This window comes from Dendrobates tinctorius, unplaced genomic scaffold (genome assembly GCF_039654945.1).
Source record: "Dendrobates tinctorius isolate UK_male_01 unplaced genomic scaffold, ASM3965494v1 ptg000062l, whole genome shotgun sequence".
NCBI lineage: Eukaryota > Metazoa > Chordata > Amphibia > Anura > Dendrobatidae > Dendrobates > Dendrobates tinctorius.
In genome coordinates, this window is record NW_027361730.1 from 41231391 (window position 1) to 41244866 (window position 13476).

Below are 13476 nucleotides of genomic sequence, written 5' to 3' on the forward strand. Positions count from 1 at the left end.
GTGCACTTTCTCGGAGTGTGATGTCAGAGGTTTCGACGCAGCCAATCCTCGTTAGTATAGTGGTGAGTATCCCCGCCTGTCACGCGGGAGACCGGGGTTCGATTCCCCGACGGGGAGGTTTCTTATGTTCTTGCCACTGCTACGTGAACCTGATTGATCCGGCAATATCTTCATAAGCAGGAGCTTTTGATCTTTTATTGTTCGACTGTCACGCGTTACATATGCGTCTACCACCAAAAGTCCCTACATGTGTGCTAAATCCATCCCCCCCCCCCCCCTAAAAAAAAAAAAAAAGGATCGCGCTCGTACAGCTTTCCATTTTTTTCCCGGCAGGGACGTAATGCCACACCCATGGCCGGTTAGCTCAGTTGGTTAGAGCGTGGTGCTAATAACGCCAAGGTCGCGGGTTCGATCCCCGTACGGGCCGGGAGCAGCTTTTTAGAGGTCATGTTCACTAGTTTCATCCCAGGTAGATCGATGCTGAAGCTGGTTTCTTCCGATTCCGCATTTTGCTCACAGTGTTTACCGTCTCGAATCGTGTGCCTAACTGATTTGCAGAAGTAGTTGTCTCTATGTTGTGGTGTTAATTGAAGCCTGTAGCAGGCATTTACTAACTATAGTTGGTGTGGATTTTGCTGTTGACATTTGTGTCATTGTTGATAAACTACACGGTGTCCTTGCTATTCAAGGACACCCCATCGACATGTCCTGCAGAAGAGCGGAGAAGAGGGAATTGTCTGCAGAGATGAGCAGAGCATGTCCAAAGTTATCATGGCATCTAGAACAGATGGAAACAAAAAGGATGAGAAAGACTCCAATAAGAGCAAACATCATCTATAAAGGTACCTGGATGTCAAAGTTTATTTGCGCTACTTCCTGCTTCTATTCAGTATTGAGGCTCCTGTATGTAGGGTAAAAATGGCTAATAACCACTTCTACTATCTCTTCGCCCTTGTTAAGGACACTAGATCCTTCTAGGGTCAGTGTGCTGCCTAGAAAAAACCGCTGTGTGAATGAGGCCATAGTTGTCAGCCGAGCAAAAGTTTGACTAAATCTCCCAGACACTATAGACAGCTTTGCCATCATTCGGATGTCTGCTGGCTGGCCCATTTCTCTCATCCAAAGGAGCACTGACTCTGGCCAGTGAGGGCAAAATGGCAGTTTTCTTCACAGTCTCACCTCTCTTATCTGAAAGTGCAAAAAAGGAAAAATGAGCAGGGCCCACAGTGGATCCTCTGAGCACTCACATGCCTCGTGTGCACTTTCTCGGAGTGTGATGTCAGAGGTTTCGACGCAGCCAATCCTCGTTAGTATAGTGGTGAGTATCCCCGCCTGTCACGCGGGAGACCGGGGTTCGATTCCCCGACGGGGAGGTTTCTTATGTTCTTGCCACTGCTACGTGAACCTGATTGATCCGGCAATATCTTCATAAGCAGGAGCTTTTGATCTTTTATTGTTCGACTGTCACGCGTTACATATGCGTCTACCACCAAAAGTCCCTACATGTGTGCTAAATCCATCCCCCCCCCCCTAAAAAAAAAAAAAAAAGGATCGCGCTCGTACAGCTTTCCATTTTTTTCCCGGCAGGGACGTATTGCCACACCCATGGCCGGTTAGCTCAGTTGGTTAGAGCGTGGTGCTAATAACGCCAAGGTCGCGGGTTCGATCCCCGTACGGGCCAGGAGCAGCTTTTTAGAGGTCATGTTCACTAGTTTCATCCCAGGTAGATCGATGCTGAAGCTGGTTTCTTCCGATTCCGCATTTTGCTCACAGTGTTTACCGTCTCGAATCGTGTGCCTAACTGATTTGCAGAAGTAGTTGTCTCTATGTTGTGGTGTTAATTGAAGCCTGTAGCAGGCATTTACTAACTATAGTTGGTGTGGATTTTGCTGTTGACATTTGTGTCATTGTTGATAAACTACACGGTGTCCTTGCTATTCAAGGACACCCCATCGACATGTCCTGCAGAAGAGCGGAGAAGAGGGAATTGTCTGCAGAGATGAGCAGAGCATGTCCAAAGTTATCATGGCATCTAGAACAGATGGAAACAAAAAGGATGAGAAAGACTCCAATAAGAGCAAACATCATCTATAAAGGTACCTGGATGTCAAAGTTTATTTGCGCTACTTCCTGCTTCTATTCAGTATTGAGGCTCCTGTATGTAGGGTAAAAATGGCTAATAACCACTTCTACTATCTCTTCGCCCTTGTTAAGGACACTAGATCCTTCTAGGGTCAGTGTGCTGCCTAGAAAAAACCGCTGTGTGAATGAGGCCATAGTTGTCAGCCGAGCAAAAGTTTGACTAAATCTCCCAGACACTATAGACAGCTTTGCCATCATTCGGATGTCTGCTGGCTGGCCCATTTCTCTCATCCAAAGGAGCACTGACTCTGGCCAGTGAGGGCAAAATGGCAGTTTTCTTCACAGTCTCACCTCTCTTATCTGAAAGTGCAAAAAAGGAAAAATGAGCAGGGCCCACAGTGGATCCTCTGAGCACTCACATGCCTCGTGTGCACTTTCTCGGAGTGTGATGTCAGAGGTTTCGATGCAGCCAATCCTCGTTAGTATAGTGGTGAGTATCCCCGCCTGTCACGCGGGAGACCGGGGTTCGATTCCCCGACGGGGAGGTTTCTTATGTTCTTGCCACTGCTACGTGAACCTGATTGATCCGGCAATATCTTCATAAGCAGGAGCTTTTGATCTTTTATTGTTCGACTGTCACGCGTTACATATGCGTCTACCACCAAAAGTCCCTACATGTGTGCTAAATCCATCCCCCCCCCCCCCTAAAAAAAAAAAAAAAGGATCGCGCTCGTACAGCTTTCCATTTTTTTCCCGGCAGGGACGTAATGCCACACCCATGGCCGGTTAGCTCAGTTGGTTAGAGCGTGGTGCTAATAACGCCAAGGTCGCGGGTTCGATCCCCGTACGGGCCAGGAGCAGCTTTTTAGAGGTCATGTTCACTAGTTTCATCCCAGGTAGATCGATGCTGAAGCTGGTTTCTTCCGATTCCGCATTTTGCTCACAGTGTTTACCGTCTCGAATCGTGTGCCTAACTGATTTGCAGAAGTAGTTGTCTCTATGTTGTGGTGTTGATTGAAGCCTGTAGCAGGCATTTACTAACTATAGTTGGTGTGGATTTTGCTGTTGACATTTGTGTCATTGTTGATAAACTACACGGTGTCCTTGCTATTCAAGGACACCCCATCGACATGTCCTGCAGAAGAGCGGAGAAGAGGGAATTGTCTGCAGAGATGAGCAGAGCATGTCCAAAGTTATCATGGCATCTAGAACAGATGGAAACAAAAAGGATGAGAAAGACTCCAATAAGAGCAAACATCATCTATAAAGGTACCTGGATGTCAAAGTTTATTTGCGCTACTTCCTGCTTCTATTCAGTATTGAGGCTCCTGTATGTAGGGTAAAAATGGCTAATAACCACTTCTACTATCTCTTCGCCCTTGTTAAGGACACTAGATCCTTCTAGGGTCAGTGTGCTGCCTAGAAAAAACCGCTGTGTGAATGAGGCCATAGTTGTCAGCCGAGCAAAAGTTTGACTAAATCTCCCAGACACTATAGACAGCTTTGCCATCATTCGGATGTCTGCTGGCTGGCCCATTTCTCTCATCCAAAGGAGCACTGACTCTGGCCAGTGAGGGCAAAATGGCAGTTTTCTTCACAGTCTCACCTCTCTTATCTGAAAGTGCAAAAAAGGAAAAATGAGCAGGGCCCACAGTGGATCCTCTGAGCACTCACATGCCTCGTGTGCACTTTCTCGGAGTGTGATGTCAGAGGTTTCGACGCAGCCAATCCTCGTTAGTATAGTGGTGAGTATCCCCGCCTGTCACGCGGGAGACCGGGGTTCGATTCCCCGACGGGGAGGTTTCTTATGTTCTTGCCACTGCTACGTGAACCTGATTGATCCGGCAATATCTTCATAAGCAGGAGCTTTTGATCTTTTATTGTTCGACTGTCACGCGTTACATATGCGTCTACCACCAAAAGTCCCTACATGTGTGCTAAATCCATCCCCCCCCCCCTAAAAAAAAAAAAAAAAGGATCGCGCTCGTACAGCTTTCCATTTTTTTCCCGGCAGGGACGTAATGCCACACCCATGGCCGGTTAGCTCAGTTGGTTAGAGCGTGGTGCTAATAACGCCAAGGTCGCGGGTTCGATCCCCGTACGGGCCAGGAGCAGCTTTTTAGAGGTCATGTTCACTAGTTTCATCCCAGGTAGATCGATGCTGAAGCTGGTTTCTTCCGATTCCGCATTTTGCTCACAGTGTTTACCGTCTCGAATCGTGTGCCTAACTGATTTGCAGAAGTAGTTGTCTCTATGTTGTGGTGTTAATTGAAGCCTGTAGCAGGCATTTACTAACTATAGTTGGTGTGGATTTTGCTGTTGACATTTGTGTCATTGTTGATAAACTACACGGTGTCCTTGCTATTCAAGGACACCCCATCGACATGTCCTGCAGAAGAGCGGAGAAGAGGGAATTGTCTGCAGAGATGAGCAGAGCATGTCCAAAGTTATCATGGCATCTAGAACAGATGGAAACAAAAAGGATGAGAAAGACTCCAATAAGAGCAAACATCATCTATAAAGGTACCTGGATGTCAAAGTTTATTTGCGCTACTTCCTGCTTCTATTCAGTATTGAGGCTCCTGTATGTAGGGTAAAAATGGCTAATAACCACTTCTACTATCTCTTCGCCCTTGTTAAGGACACTAGATCCTTCTAGGGTCAGTGTGCTGCCTAGAAAAAACCGCTGTGTGAATGAGGCCATAGTTGTCAGCCGAGCAAAAGTTTGACTAAATCTCCCAGACACTATAGACAGCTTTGCCATCATTCGGATGTCTGCTGGCTGGCCCATTTCTCTCATCCAAAGGAGCACTGACTCTGGCCAGTGAGGGCAAAATGGCAGTTTTCTTCACAGTCTCACCTCTCTTATCTGAAAGTGCAAAAAAGGAAAAATGAGCAGGGCCCACAGTGGATCCTCTGAGCACTCACATGCCTCGTGTGCACTTTCTCGGAGTGTGATGTCAGAGGTTTCGACGCAGCCAATCCTCGTTAGTATAGTGGTGAGTATCCCCGCCTGTCACGCGGGAGACCGGGGTTCGATTCCCCGACGGGGAGGTTTCTTATGTTCTTGCCACTGCTACGTGAACCTGATTGATCCGGCAATATCTTCATAAGCAGGAGCTTTTGATCTTTTATTGTTCGACTGTCACGCGTTACATATGCGTCTACCACCAAAAGTCCCTACATGTGTGCTAAATCCATCCCCCCCCCCCCCCCCCTAAAAAAAAAAAAAAAAGGATCGCGCTCGTACAGCTTTCCATTTTTTTCCCGGCAGGGACGTAATGCCACACCCATGGCCGGTTAGCTCAGTTGGTTAGAGCGTGGTGCTAATAACGCCAAGGTCGCGGGTTCGATCCCCGTACGGGCCAGGAGCAGCTTTTTAGAGGTCATGTTCACTAGTTTCATCCCAGGTAGATCGATGCTGAAGCTGGTTTCTTCCGATTCCGCATTTTGCTCACAGTGTTTACCGTCTCGAATCGTGTGCCTAACTGATTTGCAGAAGTAGTTGTCTCTATGTTGTGGTGTTAATTGAATCCTGTAGCAGGCATTTACTAACTATAGTTGGTGTGGATTTTGCTGTTGACATTTGTGTCATTGTTGATAAACTACACGGTGTCCTTGCTATTCAAGGACACCCCATCGACATGTCCTGCAGAAGAGCGGAGAAGAGGGAATTGTCTGCAGAGATGAGCAGAGCATGTCCAAAGTTATCATGGCATCTAGAACAGATGGAAACAAAAAGGATGAGAAAGACTCCAATAAGAGCAAACATCATCTATAAAGGTACCTGGATGTCAAAGTTTATTTGCGCTACTTCCTGCTTCTATTCAGTATTGAGGCTCCTGTATGTAGGGTAAAAATGGCTAATAACCACTTCTACTATCTCTTCGCCCTTGTTAAGGACACTAGATCCTTCTAGGGTCAGTGTGCTGCCTAGAAAAAACCGCTGTGTGAATGAGGCCATAGTTGTCAGCCGAGCAAAAGTTTGACTAAATCTCCCAGACACTATAGACAGCTTTGCCATCATTCGGATGTCTGCTGGCTGGCCCATTTCTCTCATCCAAAGGAGCACTGACTCTGGCCAGTGAGGGCAAAATGGCAGTTTTCTTCACAGTCTCACCTCTCTTATCTGAAAGTGCAAAAAAGGAAAAATGAGCAGGGCCCACAGTGGATCCTCTGAGCACTCACATGCCTCGTGTGCACTTTCTCGGAGTGTGATGTCAGAGGTTTCGACGCAGCCAATCCTCGTTAGTATAGTGGTGAGTATCCCCGCCTGTCACGCGGGAGACCGGGGTTCGATTCCCCGACGGGGAGGTTTCTTATGTTCTTGCCACTGCTACGTGAACCTGATTGATCCGGCAATATCTTCATAAGCAGGAGCTTTTGATCTTTTATTGTTCGACTGTCACGCGTTACATATGCGTCTACCACCAAAAGTCCCTACATGTGTGCTAAATCCATCCCCCCCCCCCCCCCCCTAAAAAAAAAAAAAAAAAGGATCGCGCTCGTACAGCTTTCCATTTTTTTCCCGGCAGGGACGTAATGCCACACCCATGGCCGGTTAGCTCAGTTGGTTAGAGCGTGGTGCTAATAACGCCAAGGTCGCGGGTTCGATCCCCGTACGGGCCAGGAGCAGCTTTTTAGAGGTCACGTTCACTAGTTTCATCCCAGGTAGATCGATGCTGAAGCTGGTTTCTTCCGATTCCGCATTTTGCTCACAGTGTTTACCGTCTCGAATCGTGTGCCTAACTGATTTGCAGAAGTAGTTGTCTCTATGTTGTGGTGTTAATTGAAGCCTGTAGCAGGCATTTACTAACTATAGTTGGTGTGGATTTTGCTGTTGACATTTGTGTCATTGTTGATAAACTACACGGTGTCCTTGCTATTCAAGGACACCCCATCGACATGTCCTGCAGAAGAGCGGAGAAGAGGGAATTGTCTGCAGAGATGAGCAGAGCATGTCCAAAGTTATCATGGCATCTAGAACAGATGGAAACAAAAAGGATGAGAAAGACTCCAATAAGAGCAAACATCATCTATAAAGGTACCTGGATGTCAAAGTTTATTTGCGCTACTTCCTGCTTCTATTCAGTATTGAGGCTCCTGTATGTAGGGTAAAAATGGCTAATAACCACTTCTACTATCTCTTCGCCCTTGTTAAGGACACTAGATCCTTCTAGGGTCAGTGTGCTGCCTAGAAAAAACCGCTGTGTGAATGAGGCCATAGTTGTCAGCCGAGCAAAAGTTTGACTAAATCTCCCAGACACTATAGACAGCTTTGCCATCATTCGGATGTCTGCTGGCTGGCCCATTTCTCTCATCCAAAGGAGCACTGACTCTGGCCAGTGAGGGCAAAATGGCAGTTTTCTTCACAGTCTCACCTCTCTTATCTGAAAGTGCAAAAAAGGAAAAATGAGCAGGGCCCACAGTGGATCCTCTGAGCACTCACATGCCTCGTGTGCACTTTCTCGGAGTGTGATGTCAGAGGTTTCGACGCAGCCAATCCTCGTTAGTATAGTGGTGAGTATCCCCGCCTGTCACGCGGGAGACCGGGGTTCGATTCCCCGACGGGGAGGTTTCTTATGTTCTTGCCACTGCTACGTGAACCTGATTGATCCGGCAATATCTTCATAAGCAGGAGCTTTTGATCTTTTATTGTTCGACTGTCACGCGTTACATATGCGTCTACCACCAAAAGTCCCTACATGTGTGCTAAATCCATCCCCCCCCCCCCCCCCCCCTAAAAAAAAAAAAAAAGGATCGCGCTCGTACAGCTTTCCATTTTTTTCCCGGCAGGGACGTAATGCCACACCCATGGCCGGTTAGCTCAGTTGGTTAGAGCGTGGTGCTAATAACGCCAAGGTCGCGGGTTCGATCCCCGTACGGGCCAGGAGCAGCTTTTTAGAGGTCATGTTCACTAGTTTCATCCCAGGTAGATCGATGCTGAAGCTGGTTTCTTCCGATTCCGCATTTTGCTCACAGTGTTTACCGTCTCGAATCGTGTGCCTAACTGATTTGCAGAAGTAGTTGTCTCTATGTTGTGGTGTTAATTGAAGCCTGTAGCAGGCATTTACTAACTATAGTTGGTGTGGATTTTGCTGTTGACATTTGTGTCATTGTTGATAAACTACACGGTGTCCTTGCTATTCAAGGACACCCCATCGACATGTCACCCCATCGACATGTCCTGCAGAAGAGCGGAGAAGAGGGAATTGTCTGCAGAGATGAGCAGAGCATGTCCAAAGTTATCATGGCATCTAGAACAGATGGAAACAAAAAGGATGAGAAAGACTCCAATAAGAGCAAACATCATCTATAAAGGTACCTGGATGTCAAAGTTTATTTGCGCTACTTCCTGCTTCTATTCAGTATTGAGGCTCCTGTATGTAGGGTAAAAATGGCTAATAACCACTTCTACTATCTCTTCGCCCTTGTTAAGGACACTAGATCCTTCTAGGGTCAGTGTGCTGCCTAGAAAAAACCGCTGTGTGAATGAGGCCATAGTTGTCAGCCGAGCAAAAGTTTGACTAAATCTCCCAGACACTATAGACAGCTTTGCCATCATTCGGATGTCTGCTGGCTGGCCCATTTCTCTCATCCAAAGGAGCACTGACTCTGGCCAGTGAGGGCAAAATGGCAGTTTTCTTCACAGTCTCACCTCTCTTATCTGAAAGTGCAAAAAAGGAAAAATGAGCAGGGCCCACAGTGGATCCTCTGAGCACTCACATGCCTCGTGTGCACTTTCTCGGAGTGTGATGTCAGAGGTTTCGACGCAGCCAATCCTCGTTAGTATAGTGGTGAGTATCCCCGCCTGTCACGCGGGAGACCGGGGTTCGATTCCCCGACGGGGAGGTTTCTTATGTTCTTGCCACTGCTACGTGAACCTGATTGATCCGGCAATATCTTCATGAGCAGGAGCTTTTGATCTTTTATTGTTCGACTGTCACGCGTTACATATGCGTCTACCACCAAAAGTCCCTACATGTGTGCTAAATCCATCCCCCCCCCCCTAAAAAAAAAAAAAAAGGATCGCGCTCGTACAGCTTTCCATTTTTTTCCCGGCAGGGACGTAATGCCACACCCATGGCCGGTTAGCTCAGTTGGTTAGAGCGTGGTGCTAATAACGCCAAGGTCGCGGGTTCGATCCCCGTACGGGCCAGGAGCAGCTTTTTAGAGGTCATGTTCACTAGTTTCATCCCAGGTAGATCGATGCTGAAGCTGGTTTCTTCCGATTCCGCATTTTGCTCACAGTGTTTACCGTCTCGAATCGTGTGCCTAACTGATTTGCAGAAGTAGTTGTCTCTATGTTGTGGTGTTAATTGAAGCCTGTAGCAGGCATTTACTAACTATAGTAATCATTCGGATGTCTGCTGGCTGGCCCATTTCTCTCATCCAAAGGAGCACTGACTCTGGCCAGTGAGGGCAAAATGGCAGTTTTCTTCACAGTCTCACCTCTCTTATCTGAAAGTGCAAAAAAGGAAAAATGAGCAGGGCCCACAGTGGATCCTCTGAGCACTCACATGCCTCGTGTGCACTTTCTCGGAGTGTGATGTCAGAGTTTACCGTCTCGAATCGTGTGCCTAACTGATTTGCAGAAGTAGTTGTCTCTATGTTGTGGTGTTAATTGAAGCCTGTAGCAGGCATTTACTAACTATAGTTGGTGTGGATTTTGCTGTTGACATTTGTGTCATTGTTGATAAACTACACGGTGTCCTTGCTATTCAAGGACACCCCATCGACATGTCCTGCAGAAGAGCGGAGAAGAGGGAATTGTCTGCAGAGATGAGCAGAGCATGTCCAAAGTTATCATGGCATCTAGAACAGATGGAAACAAAAAGGATGAGAAAGACTCCAATAAGAGCAAACATCATCTATAAAGGTACCTGGATGTCAAAGTTTATTTGCGCTACTTCCTGCTTCTATTCAGTATTGAGGCTCCTGTATGTAGGGTAAAAATGGCTAATAACCACTTCTACTATCTCTTCGCCCTTGTTAAGGACACTAGATCCTTCTAGGGTCAGTGTGCTGCCTAGAAAAAACCGCTGTGTGAATGAGGCCATAGTTGTCAGCCGAGCAAAAGTTTGACTAAATCTCCCAGACACTATAGACAGCTTTGCCATCATTCGGATGTCTGCTGGCTGGCCCATTTCTCTCATCCAAAGGAGCACTGACTCTGGCCAGTGAGGGCAAAATGGCAGTTTTCTTCACAGTCTCACCTCTCTTATCTGAAAGTGCAAAAAAGGAAAAATGAGCAGGGCCCACAGTGGATCCTCTGAGCACTCACATGCCTCGTGTGCACTTTCTCGGAGTGTGATGTCAGAGGTTTCGACGCAGCCAATCCTCGTTAGTATAGTGGTGAGTATCCCCGCCTGTCACGCGGGAGACCGGGGTTCGATTCCCCGACGGGGAGGTTTCTTATGTTCTTGCCACTGCTACGTGAACCTGATTGATCCGGCAATATCTTCATAAGCGGGAGCTTTTGATCTTTTATTGTTCGACTGTCACGCGTTACATATGCGTCTACCACCAAAAGTCCCTACATGTGTGCTAAATCCATCCCCCCCCCCCCCCTAAAAAAAAAAAAAAAGGATCGCGCTCGTACAGCTTTCCATTTTTTTCCCGGCAGGGACGTAATGCCACACCCATGGCCGGTTAGCTCAGTTGGTTAGAGCGTGGTGCTAATAACGCCAAGGTCGCGGGTTCGATCCCCGTACGGGCCAGGAGCAGCTTTTTAGAGGTCATGTTCACTAGTTTCATCCCAGGTAGATCGATGCTGAAGCTGGTTTCTTCCGATTCCGCATTTTGCTCACAGTGTTTACCGTCTCGAATCGTGTGCCTAACTGATTTGCAGAAGTAGTTGTCTCTATGTTGTGGTGTTAATTGAAGCCTGTAGCAGGCATTTACTAACTATAGTTGGTGTGGATTTTGCTGTTGACATTTGTGTCATTGTTGATAAACTACACGGTGTCCTTGCTATTCAAGGACACCCCATCGACATGTCCTGCAGAAGAGCGGAGAAGAGGGAATTGTCTGCAGAGATGAGCAGAGCATGTCCAAAGTTATCATGGCATCTAGAACAGATGGAAACAAAAAGGATGAGAAAGACTCCAATAAGAGCAAACATCATCTATAAAGGTACCTGGATGTCAAAGTTTATTTGCGCTACTTCCTGCTTCTATTCAGTATTGAGGCTCCTGTATGTAGGGTAAAAATGGCTAATAACCACTTCTACTATCTCTTCGCCCTTGTTAAGGACACTAGATCCTTCTAGGGTCAGTGTGCTGCCTAGAAAAAACCGCTGTGTGAATGAGGCCATAGTTGTCAGCCGAGCAAAAGTTTGACTAAATCTCCCAGACACTATAGACAGCTTTGCCATCATTCGGATGTCTGCTGGCTGGCCCATTTCTCTCATCCAAAGGAGCACTGACTCTGGCCAGTGAGGGCAAAATGGCAGTTTTCTTCACAGTCTCACCTCTCTTATCTGAAAGTGCAAAAAAGGAAAAATGAGCAGGGCCCACAGTGGATCCTCTGAGCACTCACATGCCTCGTGTGCACTTTCTCGGAGTGTGATGTCAGAGGTTTCGACGCAGCCAATCCTCGTTAGTATAGTGGTGAGTATCCCCGCCTGTCACGCGGGAGACCGGGGTTCGATTCCCCGACGGGGAGGTTTCTTATGTTCTTGCCACTGCTACGTGAACCTGATTGATCCGGCAATATCTTCATAAGCAGGAGCTTTTGATCTTTTATTGTTCGACTGTCACGCGTTACATATGCGTCTACCACCAAAAGTCCCTACATGTGTGCTAAATCCATTCCCCCCCCCCCCTAAAAAAAAAAACAAAAGGATCGCGCTCGTACAGCTTTCCATTTTTTTCCCGGCAGGGACGTAATGCCACACCCATGGCCGGTTAGCTCAGTTGGTTAGAGCGTGGTGCTAATAACGCCAAGGTCGCGGGTTCGATCCCCGTACGGGCCAGGAGCAGCTTTTTAGAGGTCATGTTCACTAGTTTCATCCCAGGTAGATCGATGCTGAAGCTGGTTTCTTCCGATTCCGCATTTTGCTCACAGTGTTTACCGTCTCGAATCGTGTGCCTAACTGATTTGCAGAAGTAGTTGTCTCTATGTTGTGGTGTTAATTGAAGCCTGTAGCAGGCATTTACTAACTATAGTTGGTGTGGATTTTGCTGTTGACATTTGTGTCATTGTTGATAAACTACACGGTGTCCTTGCTATTCAAGGACACCCCATCGACATGTCCTGCAGAAGAGCGGAGAAGAGGGAATTGTCTGCAGAGATGAGCAGAGCATGTCCAAAGTTATCATGGCATCTAGAACAGATGGAAACAAAAAGGATGAGAAAGACTCCAATAAGAGCAAACATCATCTATAAAGGTACCTGGATGTCAAAGTTTATTTGCGCTACTTCCTGCTTCTATTCAGTATTGAGGCTCCTGTATGTAGGGTAAAAATGGCTAATAACCACTTCTACTATCTCTTCGCCCTTGTTAAGGACACTAGATCCTTCTAGGGTCAGTGTGCTGCCTAGAAAAAACCGCTGTGTGAATGAGGCCATAGTTGTCAGCCGAGCAAAAGTTTGACTAAATCTCCCAGACACTATAGACAGCTTTGCCATCATTCGGATGTCTGCTGGCTGGCCCATTTCTCTCATCCAAAGGAGCACTGACTCTGGCCAGTGAGGGCAAAATGGCAGTTTTCTTCACAGTCTCACCTCTCTTATCTGAAAGTGCAAAAAAGGAAAAATGAGCAGGGCCCACAGTGGATCCTCTGAGCACTCACATGCCTCGTGTGCACTTTCTCGGAGTGTGATGTCAGAGGTTTCGACGCAGCCAATCCTCGTTAGTATAGTGGTGAGTATTCCCGCTTGTCACGCGGGAGACCGGGGTTCGATTCCCCGACGGGGAGGTTTCTTATGTCCTTGCCACTGCTACGTGAACCTGATTGATCCGGCAATATCTTCATAAGCAGGAGCTTTTGATCTTTTATTGTTCGACTGTCACGCGTTACATATGCGTCTACCACCAAAAGTCCCTACATGTGTGCTAAATCCATCCCCCCCCCCCCTAAAAAAAAAAAAAAAGGATCGCGCTCGTACAGCTTTCCATTTTTTTCCCTGCAGGGACGTAATGCCACACCCATGGCCGGTTAGCTCAGTTGGTTAGAGCGTGGTGCTAATAACGCCAAGGTCGCGGGTTCGATCCCCGTACGTGCCAGGAGCAGCTTTTTAGAGGTCATGTTCACTAGTTTCATCCCAGGTAGATCGATGCTGAAGCTGGTTTCTTCCGATTCTGCATTTTGCTCACAGTGTTTACCGTCTCGAATCGTGTGCCTAACTGATTTGCAGAAGTAGTTGTCTCTATGTTGTGGTGTTAATTGA

The 13476-nt window shown here is 47.2% G+C and overlaps 22 non-coding genes across 22 annotated transcripts; all 22 read left to right on the forward strand.

Moving 5' to 3' along the window:
* Positions 1 to 45: 45 nt before the first annotated feature.
* On the forward strand, positions 46 to 117 carry TRNAD-GUC (transfer RNA aspartic acid (anticodon GUC)). The gene has a single exon. It is a non-coding gene; the product is annotated as a tRNA-Asp (tRNA).
* Positions 118 to 353: 236 nt separating this feature from the next.
* On the forward strand, positions 354 to 427 carry TRNAI-AAU (transfer RNA isoleucine (anticodon AAU)). The gene has a single exon. It is a non-coding gene; the product is annotated as a tRNA-Ile (tRNA).
* An 874-nt stretch (positions 428 to 1301) lies between these two features.
* Positions 1302 to 1373, forward strand: TRNAD-GUC (transfer RNA aspartic acid (anticodon GUC)). The gene has a single exon. It is a non-coding gene; the product is annotated as a tRNA-Asp (tRNA).
* Positions 1374 to 1607: 234 nt separating this feature from the next.
* On the forward strand, positions 1608 to 1681 carry TRNAI-AAU (transfer RNA isoleucine (anticodon AAU)). Its single transcript has one exon. It is a non-coding gene; the product is annotated as a tRNA-Ile (tRNA).
* Positions 1682 to 2555: 874 nt separating this feature from the next.
* Positions 2556 to 2627, forward strand: TRNAD-GUC (transfer RNA aspartic acid (anticodon GUC)). Its single transcript has one exon. It is a non-coding gene; the product is annotated as a tRNA-Asp (tRNA).
* A 235-nt stretch (positions 2628 to 2862) lies between these two features.
* On the forward strand, positions 2863 to 2936 carry TRNAI-AAU (transfer RNA isoleucine (anticodon AAU)). The gene has a single exon. It is a non-coding gene; the product is annotated as a tRNA-Ile (tRNA).
* Positions 2937 to 3810: 874 nt separating this feature from the next.
* Positions 3811 to 3882, forward strand: TRNAD-GUC (transfer RNA aspartic acid (anticodon GUC)). The gene has a single exon. It is a non-coding gene; the product is annotated as a tRNA-Asp (tRNA).
* A 234-nt stretch (positions 3883 to 4116) lies between these two features.
* TRNAI-AAU (transfer RNA isoleucine (anticodon AAU)) lies at positions 4117 to 4190 on the forward strand. The gene has a single exon. It is a non-coding gene; the product is annotated as a tRNA-Ile (tRNA).
* An 874-nt stretch (positions 4191 to 5064) lies between these two features.
* Positions 5065 to 5136, forward strand: TRNAD-GUC (transfer RNA aspartic acid (anticodon GUC)). Its single transcript has one exon. It is a non-coding gene; the product is annotated as a tRNA-Asp (tRNA).
* A 240-nt stretch (positions 5137 to 5376) lies between these two features.
* Positions 5377 to 5450, forward strand: TRNAI-AAU (transfer RNA isoleucine (anticodon AAU)). Its single transcript has one exon. It is a non-coding gene; the product is annotated as a tRNA-Ile (tRNA).
* Positions 5451 to 6324: 874 nt separating this feature from the next.
* TRNAD-GUC (transfer RNA aspartic acid (anticodon GUC)) lies at positions 6325 to 6396 on the forward strand. The gene has a single exon. It is a non-coding gene; the product is annotated as a tRNA-Asp (tRNA).
* A 241-nt stretch (positions 6397 to 6637) lies between these two features.
* Positions 6638 to 6711, forward strand: TRNAI-AAU (transfer RNA isoleucine (anticodon AAU)). Its single transcript has one exon. It is a non-coding gene; the product is annotated as a tRNA-Ile (tRNA).
* Positions 6712 to 7585: 874 nt separating this feature from the next.
* TRNAD-GUC (transfer RNA aspartic acid (anticodon GUC)) lies at positions 7586 to 7657 on the forward strand. Its single transcript has one exon. It is a non-coding gene; the product is annotated as a tRNA-Asp (tRNA).
* Positions 7658 to 7898: 241 nt separating this feature from the next.
* On the forward strand, positions 7899 to 7972 carry TRNAI-AAU (transfer RNA isoleucine (anticodon AAU)). The gene has a single exon. It is a non-coding gene; the product is annotated as a tRNA-Ile (tRNA).
* Positions 7973 to 8862: 890 nt separating this feature from the next.
* Positions 8863 to 8934, forward strand: TRNAD-GUC (transfer RNA aspartic acid (anticodon GUC)). Its single transcript has one exon. It is a non-coding gene; the product is annotated as a tRNA-Asp (tRNA).
* A 233-nt stretch (positions 8935 to 9167) lies between these two features.
* On the forward strand, positions 9168 to 9241 carry TRNAI-AAU (transfer RNA isoleucine (anticodon AAU)). Its single transcript has one exon. It is a non-coding gene; the product is annotated as a tRNA-Ile (tRNA).
* Positions 9242 to 10420: 1179 nt separating this feature from the next.
* Positions 10421 to 10492, forward strand: TRNAD-GUC (transfer RNA aspartic acid (anticodon GUC)). Its single transcript has one exon. It is a non-coding gene; the product is annotated as a tRNA-Asp (tRNA).
* Positions 10493 to 10728: 236 nt separating this feature from the next.
* Positions 10729 to 10802, forward strand: TRNAI-AAU (transfer RNA isoleucine (anticodon AAU)). Its single transcript has one exon. It is a non-coding gene; the product is annotated as a tRNA-Ile (tRNA).
* An 874-nt stretch (positions 10803 to 11676) lies between these two features.
* Positions 11677 to 11748, forward strand: TRNAD-GUC (transfer RNA aspartic acid (anticodon GUC)). The gene has a single exon. It is a non-coding gene; the product is annotated as a tRNA-Asp (tRNA).
* Positions 11749 to 11984: 236 nt separating this feature from the next.
* Positions 11985 to 12058, forward strand: TRNAI-AAU (transfer RNA isoleucine (anticodon AAU)). Its single transcript has one exon. It is a non-coding gene; the product is annotated as a tRNA-Ile (tRNA).
* An 874-nt stretch (positions 12059 to 12932) lies between these two features.
* TRNAD-GUC (transfer RNA aspartic acid (anticodon GUC)) lies at positions 12933 to 13004 on the forward strand. Its single transcript has one exon. It is a non-coding gene; the product is annotated as a tRNA-Asp (tRNA).
* Positions 13005 to 13238: 234 nt separating this feature from the next.
* Positions 13239 to 13312, forward strand: TRNAI-AAU (transfer RNA isoleucine (anticodon AAU)). Its single transcript has one exon. It is a non-coding gene; the product is annotated as a tRNA-Ile (tRNA).
* Positions 13313 to 13476: the final 164 nt, after the last annotated feature.